Genomic DNA, 10207 nt, shown 5'->3' on the forward strand with positions numbered 1-10207 from the left:
CAGAACTGACCGATGTTAAGAGTGGTGACCAGCAGGGGTCAGTGCTATGGCTGCTGCTATTTTTAATATATATAAATGATTTAGATAGGAATATAAGTAACAAGCTGGTTAAGTTTGCAGATGATACCAAGATAGGTGGATTGGCAGATAATTTGGAATCCATTATATCATTACAGAAGGACTTGGATAGCATACAGGCTTGGGCAGATTTGTGCAGGATGAAATTTAATGTCAGTAAATGTAAAGTATTACACATAGGAAGTAAAAATATTAGGTTTGAATACACAATGGGCGGTCGGAAAATTAAGAGTACACCTTATGAGAAGGATTTAGGAGTCATAGTGAACTCTAAGCTATCGACTTCCCATCAGTCTTCAGAAGCCATTTAGAAGGCTAACAGAATGTCAGGTTATATAGCGCCTTGATGTGTGGAGTACAAGTCACAGGAGGTTCTGCTCAAGCTTTATAACACACTGGTGAGGCCTCATCTGGAGTCCTGTATGCAGTTTTGGTCTCCAGGCTACAAAAAGGACATAGCAGCAGTAGAAACGGTCCAGAGAAGAGCGACTAGGCTGATTCCAGGGCTACAGGGGTTGAATTATGAGGAAACATTAAAAGAGCTGAGCCTTTGTAGTTTTAGAAAAAGAAGATTAAGAGGTGACATGATTGAAGTGTTTAAAATTATCGAGAATTTTTGGATCGAGACGGTTATTTTAAAATGAGTTCATCAAGAACACGGGGATGCAGTTGGAAATTTGTTACGGGTAAATTTCGCACAAGCATTAGGAAGTTTTTCTTTACACAAAGAACGATAGTAAAAGCTACCAAGTGGTGTGGTAGACAGTAAGACGTTAGGGACTTTCAAAACTCGACTTGAAGTTTTCTTGGAAGAAATAAGTGGATAGGACTGGCGAGCTTTGTTGGGCTGAATGGCCTGTTCTCGTCTAGAGTGTTCTAATGTTCTAATGCACTGAAACTGCTGCATGGATCTTCCTCCTCCTGATGCTTTAATTAGTAAAAGGTCAGTTGTATGAACTTACTAGCCATAAAAGTATAAAATGCAGGCAATGTAAACAAAGGGTTATATACATTAAGAATGAAGTTCCCTGTGGCATGTAAGATGCTGTGCACATACCAAATAAAGATTTAGTCAGTGCTATTTATATTCACCTAACACTAAACCAAGCTCACAGTTCTACTAATGTGTCACACTAAGTAAATAAAGAATATCAAAATGCCAAGGTCTCAACATATTGCCCATCTGAAAGGTTAAAAATCCGACTAGGAAAGCTTAATTAGGAACTTGTAAAATACGAACAGTATTGCCAAGACAACCAAGAAGCAGACCAAAACAGACAGCACTGTCATTTATTTGTTTCCACTTCAAACGCTGTGTGCAATCAGATACTGCATGGTCATTTGTGAAAGTGTTTTTTTTTTTGCCCGTATCCTGAACCCTTAGTGTGATGATGAGATAAAGCAGCCATTAAACAAATGAGGATGGGCTTTTTGAGCTGGCTTACTTGCTATACAAGTTTGAGACTTTCAAAATCTGGTCACCCTATCAATTTATCATCAGAGTGCCACATTCACCTGATATCCATAATGGTGTTTCGCTGTTAAAGGAAATGATTTTAATCCTGTTTACCCAGCAAAGTGTTTGAAAAACTTCTGAACACTGAATTCCCAAAAAATCTCTTGAAAAATGCCTGCAAAAAAACTTAGAAATGCCAAGCAAGCTCTGCAAATTTACAACACTCAAGTGTGAATGGGTCCAAATTGTTTTTAACAACAGAGTCCCAAAAATAGTTGGGGTGCCAGTTGGGCCACCCCATTTAATTCCATATCAACCCAAAAACACCTCCATTTGGGAATGGGCTTTTTATATGCTTCAAGCTTAGAAGGGGTGGGACTTTTGGGAGCGATGGGGAGCATTGTCAGTTGTCTTCTCTGACCTGCTAATGGAAGAGAGAAGGCAGTTAACAACAGCGCCTCCTCTTGTCTCAGGGTGGTAGTCCTTAGATGCGTATGCATAGCAATGCATAATAATTTACTAATTAAGACCCCAAACGGTAACCGGGAGATTGTACATTTTTTGATCTTTGTAATTGGAGACTTAACAGTCAGGTGATCAGCAGGTAAAGGACTAACTGGGCACAATGAAGGGTCAACCAAATGACTTAAAGAAAGAAAGCTAATGGGTGTATATTCTGTAAATAAATACTTAATCAAAGCAAAGGCTCAGTATGGTAAATGGAGAAAGATAATGCCTGTTATGATCTGTGTTTTGTAATTCATTTTTTGAGGATTTTCTTGAAAATTTATGGACATTTAAGTACATCTTTCGGAAGAGGTTATTAGGATTAGGGATGAAGGTGATTTGAAAAGTTCAAAAATATTTACAGTTAATAGAGCGATACCATGTTTCATTTGTTTTGGACATCGCCATTTTGGAGCTTCAGCGTTGGGTGTTCCCATGGTGATCACTTCCCAGAATTCTCCAAGAAGCGAAATGCATTTGACTTCACCTGCACAACCATATTTAGGTGAACAAGGACATTTCTTCCATATCCAAACGTATAAACCTTAAAACACCATACCATACCATTTTTGAAGCTCACTTGATCCTGCGGTTCTGGAGCCATTCTAAGCAAGTATAAAGCAGTAGACGCGTGCTTAAAAAATCCTTTCTCTGTCCTCCTGGTATTTAGATTCTGTTCTTAGATTATTTGGTCTTTGATTATAGGCGCGCAATTTGAATATAGTCCTTCTGATTGGTTTGATTTCTGGCTTTGATCTTGATTTGTTTTGTCTATGTTTATCTCCTTGTTCTATTTACTAAATACATTGGATTCAGAAAGCATTCAGATCACTTCACTTTTTACACAATTTATTGTGTTGTATCATTTTAAGTGGTGTGGCGGACGGCAGGGACCCATGCCTGGCCGGGATGCCCCATTGAACTGGGACCTGGGGAGCAGCCATGGGATGCACACTATGTCCCCCTTAACACATGGTGGCAGCCCTCCTGGGTTACATCAGGGCCACAGGCCTGGGACTTCAGGGCTCAGCCCTGTTGGGCTCCGTGGCCACCACCAGGAGGAGCTGCACAGCTTAACGAGCCTGTGTGGGCTGGAATGCAGCCACACCCAGAAGTGCAGCCTGAATTAGATTAATTATCACCTGAAGCACTTCCAGGTGGGCTATAAAAAGAGCCTGCAGCCACTACTCGAGGCGCCAGTCGGGAGGAGGAGGACAAAGCTGTCTGGGAGGAGTGGAGGAAGAAGAGAGTGATTTTTGTGGGTGTTTTTCTTTGGTTATGTCTTTTGGGACTGTGTAGGGCCAGTGGGACACACAGCTGAAGAACAAATAAATCTTTTATTTTCATTTTCACGTGTCAGTGTCGGGTCGGCACCAACCCAGCGCTTCTGCCACAGTGGATAGATGTGCCATATTTGCCTAACACTCTACACTCAATAACCTATTATGACAAAGTGAAAATGTGTTTTCTTAAAAGTTTGCAACATTTGTTAAAGATCAGAACCTGAAATCTCTCATTCACATAAGCATCCTTTGCTATGGCACTCCAGATCTATATCTGGAAAAATATAATTTTGTACAAATTTAGCTGAATACTGTAATGAGAAAATCCGGTGTAGGTTAACTTTATTTTTATTAAATTCGCGCGCAAGTTTATATAGTCCACACATACTGGTAACACGGCCCTGCGTGGGGTTGGTCAGCCCTAGGCCGCGCACACATTTTGATAGTCACAAATATATGGTAAAAGATTTGTGAAATACTAGTGGTTCACGATTTTAAAGGAATTGGCTTAACACAGGCTAAGTCTATTTTTTTTGTAATCTATTAGTGTCCTGCTAGGTAGCCTACCAAACATTAAGATTTCAGTTTTTTTATATATACAGTGGTACTTTGGTATATGTCCTGTTTGGATGCGAAAAATTTTGCTTGGTATACAACCTTTGTTTGGAATGTGACTCACGTGCTAGAACACCGCACGCTACCCTTGTTTACCTCTCTAGAGACAAAGCCACGAGTGCCCACGAGCGTCAGTACGCCAGTTGATAGCATTCAGTGAACAACCCGCGCTGTAACTCTATGTGAATTTTCACGTGATTTTGTGTTTTTTCACGTAAATTTGAATTGATTGTTGAAAAGTATGAAGATGGCATGTGTATCCGGGACTTGGCTGCTGCATACCGTATGCCAAGAACGACGGTATCTACGATTGTGAAAAACAAAGACGTTATTAAAAAGTAAAGTGAGGTTAAATTTTCATTTAGTTCATCTAATTGCTTTTGCATTTATGTATTTTAGTATTAAACAGTGTTTAAATTATTTTATACAACCCCCATCAATGTATAATATGCCAATAACAATAGGATTTTTTTTTCATGGGGACAGATTAATCATTTTTCCTTTATTTCTTATGGGAAAAATTTGTTTGGTATACGTCCTGTTTGGTATAAGTCAAAGGATCTGGAACAGATTAAGGATGTATACCGAGGTACCACTGTATTAGAAAGTTTCTCAAAGGAGAAAGAACCAACTTCATATGCAAAGAAAATGTCTCCAAATGTGAAGCAACAGTTCAATGAAGAACCACACAACCCAATAAGGAATCATAAAATGCCAATATAGAATCTTATTTTTAAGCATATAGGACACTTGATCTATGAAGCAAAGGTGCTAACCACCCATAAAGAAATATAAGTCAAGCAACTTATCAATCAATGAAAGAATCAAACCAATATTACAAGATTATAAAGTTCTAGAAAAGAAAATCTTTTGTCCGCTGCTCATACTAAATCTGGAAAAGCATAATTTGAAATGTCTTGATTTGGCTGATAATGCCTTGGCAGTTTAGTTGTTTAATAATAATAACAACAGTTAATCATGGTGTTCTCTCTCATTGGCAAATAGCCTCCTGATGAAAATAGTAGATAGAGAAAATGGATGAATACAGCAGTGTCTATAATATCTCAGATCTAAGTAATTACTTCCGTAAATGAAAAAGAGAATATTACATTTTGCTTTTCCCTTATCAAAAGTTCACCAAAATTACATGCACAAATCCAAATCCATCAAACTGCCAGTGTGACAGTTTTGCTGTTAGAATATATGAATAGTAAGATCACATTTTGACAAATGCCGCTCGGTTTCTGCGTGCCTTGATCCGACATAATTCATTAAAAAAAATCATAATTAGCTACACTTATTGCTGGACATTGAGGTTTAACAAAACAACATATTTATAGTTTCAATTACCTGAACATACTTGGAATTGCTTTCATTTTTCTTCATATCCTTGGGATTCCCTTATCTTATAGATCTTAATCACATCATTAAAGTTTCAGTTTACCCTTAATCTACAGGCACTACTAGAATCGGCCCACTATCTTTTATTATTTATCACTGGTGATAATGCTTTATGCAGCTTTACTTAAAAAAATATACCTCTGTGTTTAACATTTTTAGTAATATTTTTCTGTTTGGTTTAATGGTTTTATATATATATATATATATATATATATATACCTGTATATATATAATGGCGTAGGTGCAATCCCGCAAACCCTCAGGTTCGCGAATCCCCTCAAGTATAGGCCGGCCTATACACTGGTACTGTGAGTGCTCTGCAGAGTGGAGGCAGAACCTCTGTGTTTTTCCCAGTTGATTTTGGGGTTTGTCAGGCCTGTGTTTTTGCTCCTACTCTGTTCAATGCTTGTATGGACTGGGTGTTGGGCAAAGTCGTGAGGTCCAGCGGCTGTGGGGAATCTGAAGAAAGATTCATGGATCTTGACTTTGCTGACCATGCTGTGATCTTCGCGGAGTCAATGGAGGCTCTGATCGTGGTCTTCGAGAGACTGAGCGAGGGGTCTGAGTGTCTGGGCCTGCGAGTGTCCTGATAAAAACCAAAATCCAGGCCTTTAATGACCTCTTGGGCACGGCCATCAGCAGTGTGTCTGTCTGCGGAGAGAGTGTCGACCTCATTGAGAGGTTTACTTACCTTGGCAGTGACATTCATGTCTCTGGTGACTCTTCCTATGAAGTCAGTAGACGGATTGGGAGAGCATGGGGGGTCATGAGGTCACTGGAAAGGAGTGTGTGGTGCTCCCGATATTTATGCAAAAGGATGAAGGTCCTGGTGCTTCCTGTCTTGCTATATGGTTGCGAGACATGGACACTATCCAGTGACCTGAGACAAAGACTGGACTCCTTTGGTACTGTGTCTCTCTGGAAAATCCTTGGGTACCGTTGGTTTGACTTTGTGTCGAATGAGCAGTTGCTCATGGAGTCCTGAATTAGGTACATTACTTGCATTGTGAGGGAGCGTCAGTTACAGCACTACGGCCATGTGGAGTGTTTCCCTACGTGGTGATCCAGCTCGTAAGATCCTCATTTTTGGGGACCCGAGTGGCTGGACCAAACAAAGGGGTCACCCACATAACACCCGGCTGCGACAGATATATGGTCATTTCCGGAGGGTGGGACTGGACTGTGTGTCTGCCTGGGAGGTTGCCGACTGGGATCCCAAGTTGTTTCGTTGTGTAGTGGGTGCGGTAACGCACTGTACCAGTGCAACAACAACAACAACAACATTTATTTCTATAGCACATTTTCATACAAATAAAGCAGCTCAAAGTGCTTTACATGATGAAGAAAAGAGAAATAAAAGACAAAGTAAGAATTAGAATAAGACAGCACTGATTAACATAGAATAAGAGTAAGGTCTGATGGCCAGGGAGGACAGAAAATAAACAAAAAAAAACTCCAGATGGCTGGATAGAAAAAATAAAATCTGCAGGGGTTCCAGGCCACGAGACCACCCAGTCCCCTCTGGGCATTCTACCTAACAGAAATGAAACAGTCCTCTTTGTATTTAGGACTCTCTTGGAAGGACTTGATGATGATGGTCATGTAGACTTCTGGCTTTTAATCCATCAATGTAGGACATCACAGTTCTTTGATCAGTGGTTCTCAACTTGTGGGACGGGCCCCCCTAGGGGGGCATGAAGTAACAAAAAGGAGGGCGCAAAGATGTGAAAAAAAGAAAACAAGAATCAAAAATATGAAAAAAAAAAATCTTTTGAAACCAAAACAAATTAACTTAAACTACATTCTGATACTAGAACAATAAATATAGAGTTAGATAAATGTAGATAAGAGTTAAGTAGGTATAATAAAATATGCATTTACATTTCAAAAAAATGTTGGGGGGGGGCGGCGATTAAAACTGTTATGAAAACTCGGGTCGCAAATAGTTAAAGGTTAAGAAACGCTGGATTAGGTGGTGATAATGCAAATCGCCACCATGAATAGTTATTATAATGAATTGAATATACAGAGTATCAGGATTAGATGAAGGTGAAATGCATGCCCCCAACTTGAATTAACTTGACTTGTAGGTGCAATACATTATGGACTATTCCATAATAATTTTCCTTGCTACATACTTATATATAGTGTAACATATTCTCATTTTTTGATAAAAGTTGATATTCAATGCATTGTTTCATTCCTTGGATATTAAATATTTTTGAAGGGGACACTCTGTCAAGTATTATAGTAATAAAATTGCCTACTCCTTAATAACAGTACAACACTGTGTACCAGAATGTAGCAGCAGATTTCAGCATATGCTATAACAGTCTGACTTCTGCCTCTAACCCCATCCCGCTGCCTCCAGCACCGCCATCTTGTGTCCAGCTCAACATCCGCGTATCCACTTTTTCGAACATCAGTTGCAGCAGCTCACTTCTCCTGCTCCTTGAAACTGAAGGAGGTAAGGGGCATCAAGTTCATATTCGTAAAAGTAAAAAGTAAAAGCAACTTAACGTATGTAGAAATGTGTGACACATAGCTCAGTGACACTTTTTGCTACAGTGACTAAATGTCTATTCAGTATTTCAGTTACACTGTGTCATGAAGTAGAAGTCCCAAGCACTAAAGAGTTCCAAAGCACTTTCAATAATGCCCAGTAGAGAAGGATATCATTGCCAGACCCCAAAGAAGAGGAATGGAAAACATAATAACATAAGATATCATGCTAAACTGTACACAATTGCAACAACATTCAAGAATAACACAGTAATGAGCACAGAGGTGGAAAGATTGAGACACACATGTCAAATGAGAGTTAATCCCAAAAACAAGCATGTTTATTTAACACTGAATGATCCACAGTCATACTTTCAGAAGAATCACCTTCCCGCTGTTATGGCCAAAGGAAATGTCTTGTAAAGTAACACATATGTGGAAACTAGCCACAGCGAATCATGCACTGTTACTGAATATGTGTTTACTCTTGTACTGAGCCCTATCATCTCCCTGCGTCACATGACGTGTCTTTCTGTTTCTTTGGTATCCACCTTATCTGTGTGAGGTTCTATTTATCCAATGCCTTGGTTGTCATGGATTAGGAGTCCCAGCCACTAAAGAGTTTCAAAGCATGTAGTTCCAGGCACTTCTGTTAATGCCCATTGGAGGGGGAAATCACTGTCAAACCCCAGCTAGTAATAAGGGAAAGCATAGAATCTTTATAAAATAAAAGATTTATTCTTCACAAAAAAAGTATTCCAATCACAATGAGTACAAAGGCAGAATGGACTTGTCTGAAACATTAAAGCAATACAAATTAAACAAGCCCCAAAACAGATATCAAAAGCAATGTCAACAAGTTAGACAACAGACGTATGGCATCACAATCAGGTGTGTTTGGTGACTAAGTTATCTGATATGAAAGATGGAGTATTTCACAGTTTGTATTTGCTTCATTAAAGAGTCAGTTATTACATTTTTGTTTATTAAAAAGTTTTGTGATGAGACACATTCAGATATAACAGTAATAATAGAATGCTATCCCATGTGTTATTATGTGACATTAAATACCTACTTTAAGGGAGGTCCGGCAGCTCAATCTGGCCGGGACACCCAGAGGATGGAAGGATGGGGAGAGGCAGCTACATTTGGACACTGCCTCTCCCAAAGCACTAGATGGCAGCTTCCCTACAGCTTAACAATGCCCCAGATTCCCACAAGGCATCATGGACTTTGGAGTTCGGTATTGCAGCCCAGCTGGGTTCTGTGGGCGCCGCCAGGGGACACTGTGAGAAGACCTTGGGACTCTTATTTCCTGCATAGCCCGGAAGTACTATCAAGTCACTGGGATGGGATTCCAGAAGTACGTCCGGGCTAACGAGAAACTCAACTTCTCCATCTGACCCGGAAATGCTGTCAAGTCACGTGGACGGAAGCACTTCCGGGTCTGACCATATATAAAGGATTGTTGTGAACCCAGCAAGCGAACCAGAGTCGGGTGGTTGGTGGACAAACCTTGCTGGGAGGCGTAGAAGAGAAAATAGAGAGAAGATTTGTGGTTATTGTGTTTATTATTTTGATTACTTGCCTGCTATTTTGTGGCTGTGGTGCTTAGGGGCACTGTAAAAGAAGAGAAAAGAATTCAAATACTTCTTGGTACTTTTACTTGGTGTTCTGAGTGTCTGTCTGTTAGGTTAAAAGGGGCAACAGTGCCACCTAGAGTTCATCCTGCTTATTTACCAGCATTTTACAATGGTGTTACAAATGGAGCACAACAAAGCTTGTTTTGGCTCAATAGCTTTCATACATAGAAGACTGCAATTGTAGTGATATGAAAATGGCACTGATTGATATGTATCAGTTGTGGAGAGTCTGTGACTAACTGATGCTCTATATTCTTAAAAAGAACATTTTTTGAAAATATATCCAATAGATTAGAATCATATGATTAGCCTCTGAAAAATATCTATTAATACAAAATGTCCAATACCAGTATAAAATCAGTATCAATATTAACCTATGAAAGGAGAAAAGGAATTGAAATAAGTTTCACATCTAGCTAGTAGTTTGTTAACATTATATAAATAAGTAAGAAGTTGGAAGGAACTGATTTATTGTATAACAGGAATATGAAATGTACATGATGGGAAAAAAGATAGTGGGCTTGCCACAATTGTTCATGTATATCTGGGACTGAAATATAAGGGATTGGGTGCCAGAGGTAATGGGGCTTAAGCCACTGAAGCCCCCACCTCCCAACATCACAATCCATTTTTAATCCTGTACTGTGTTTATATCAGTTAGGGCAGCTGCTCCTTCTCCATGTTATTAATTAGTTCAAGCACCATTTACTTTCAGGTCAATA

The sequence above is a fragment of the Polypterus senegalus genome, chromosome 5, assembly GCF_016835505.1.
Source record: "Polypterus senegalus isolate Bchr_013 chromosome 5, ASM1683550v1, whole genome shotgun sequence".
Taxonomy (NCBI): Eukaryota; Metazoa; Chordata; class Cladistia; order Polypteriformes; family Polypteridae; genus Polypterus; species Polypterus senegalus.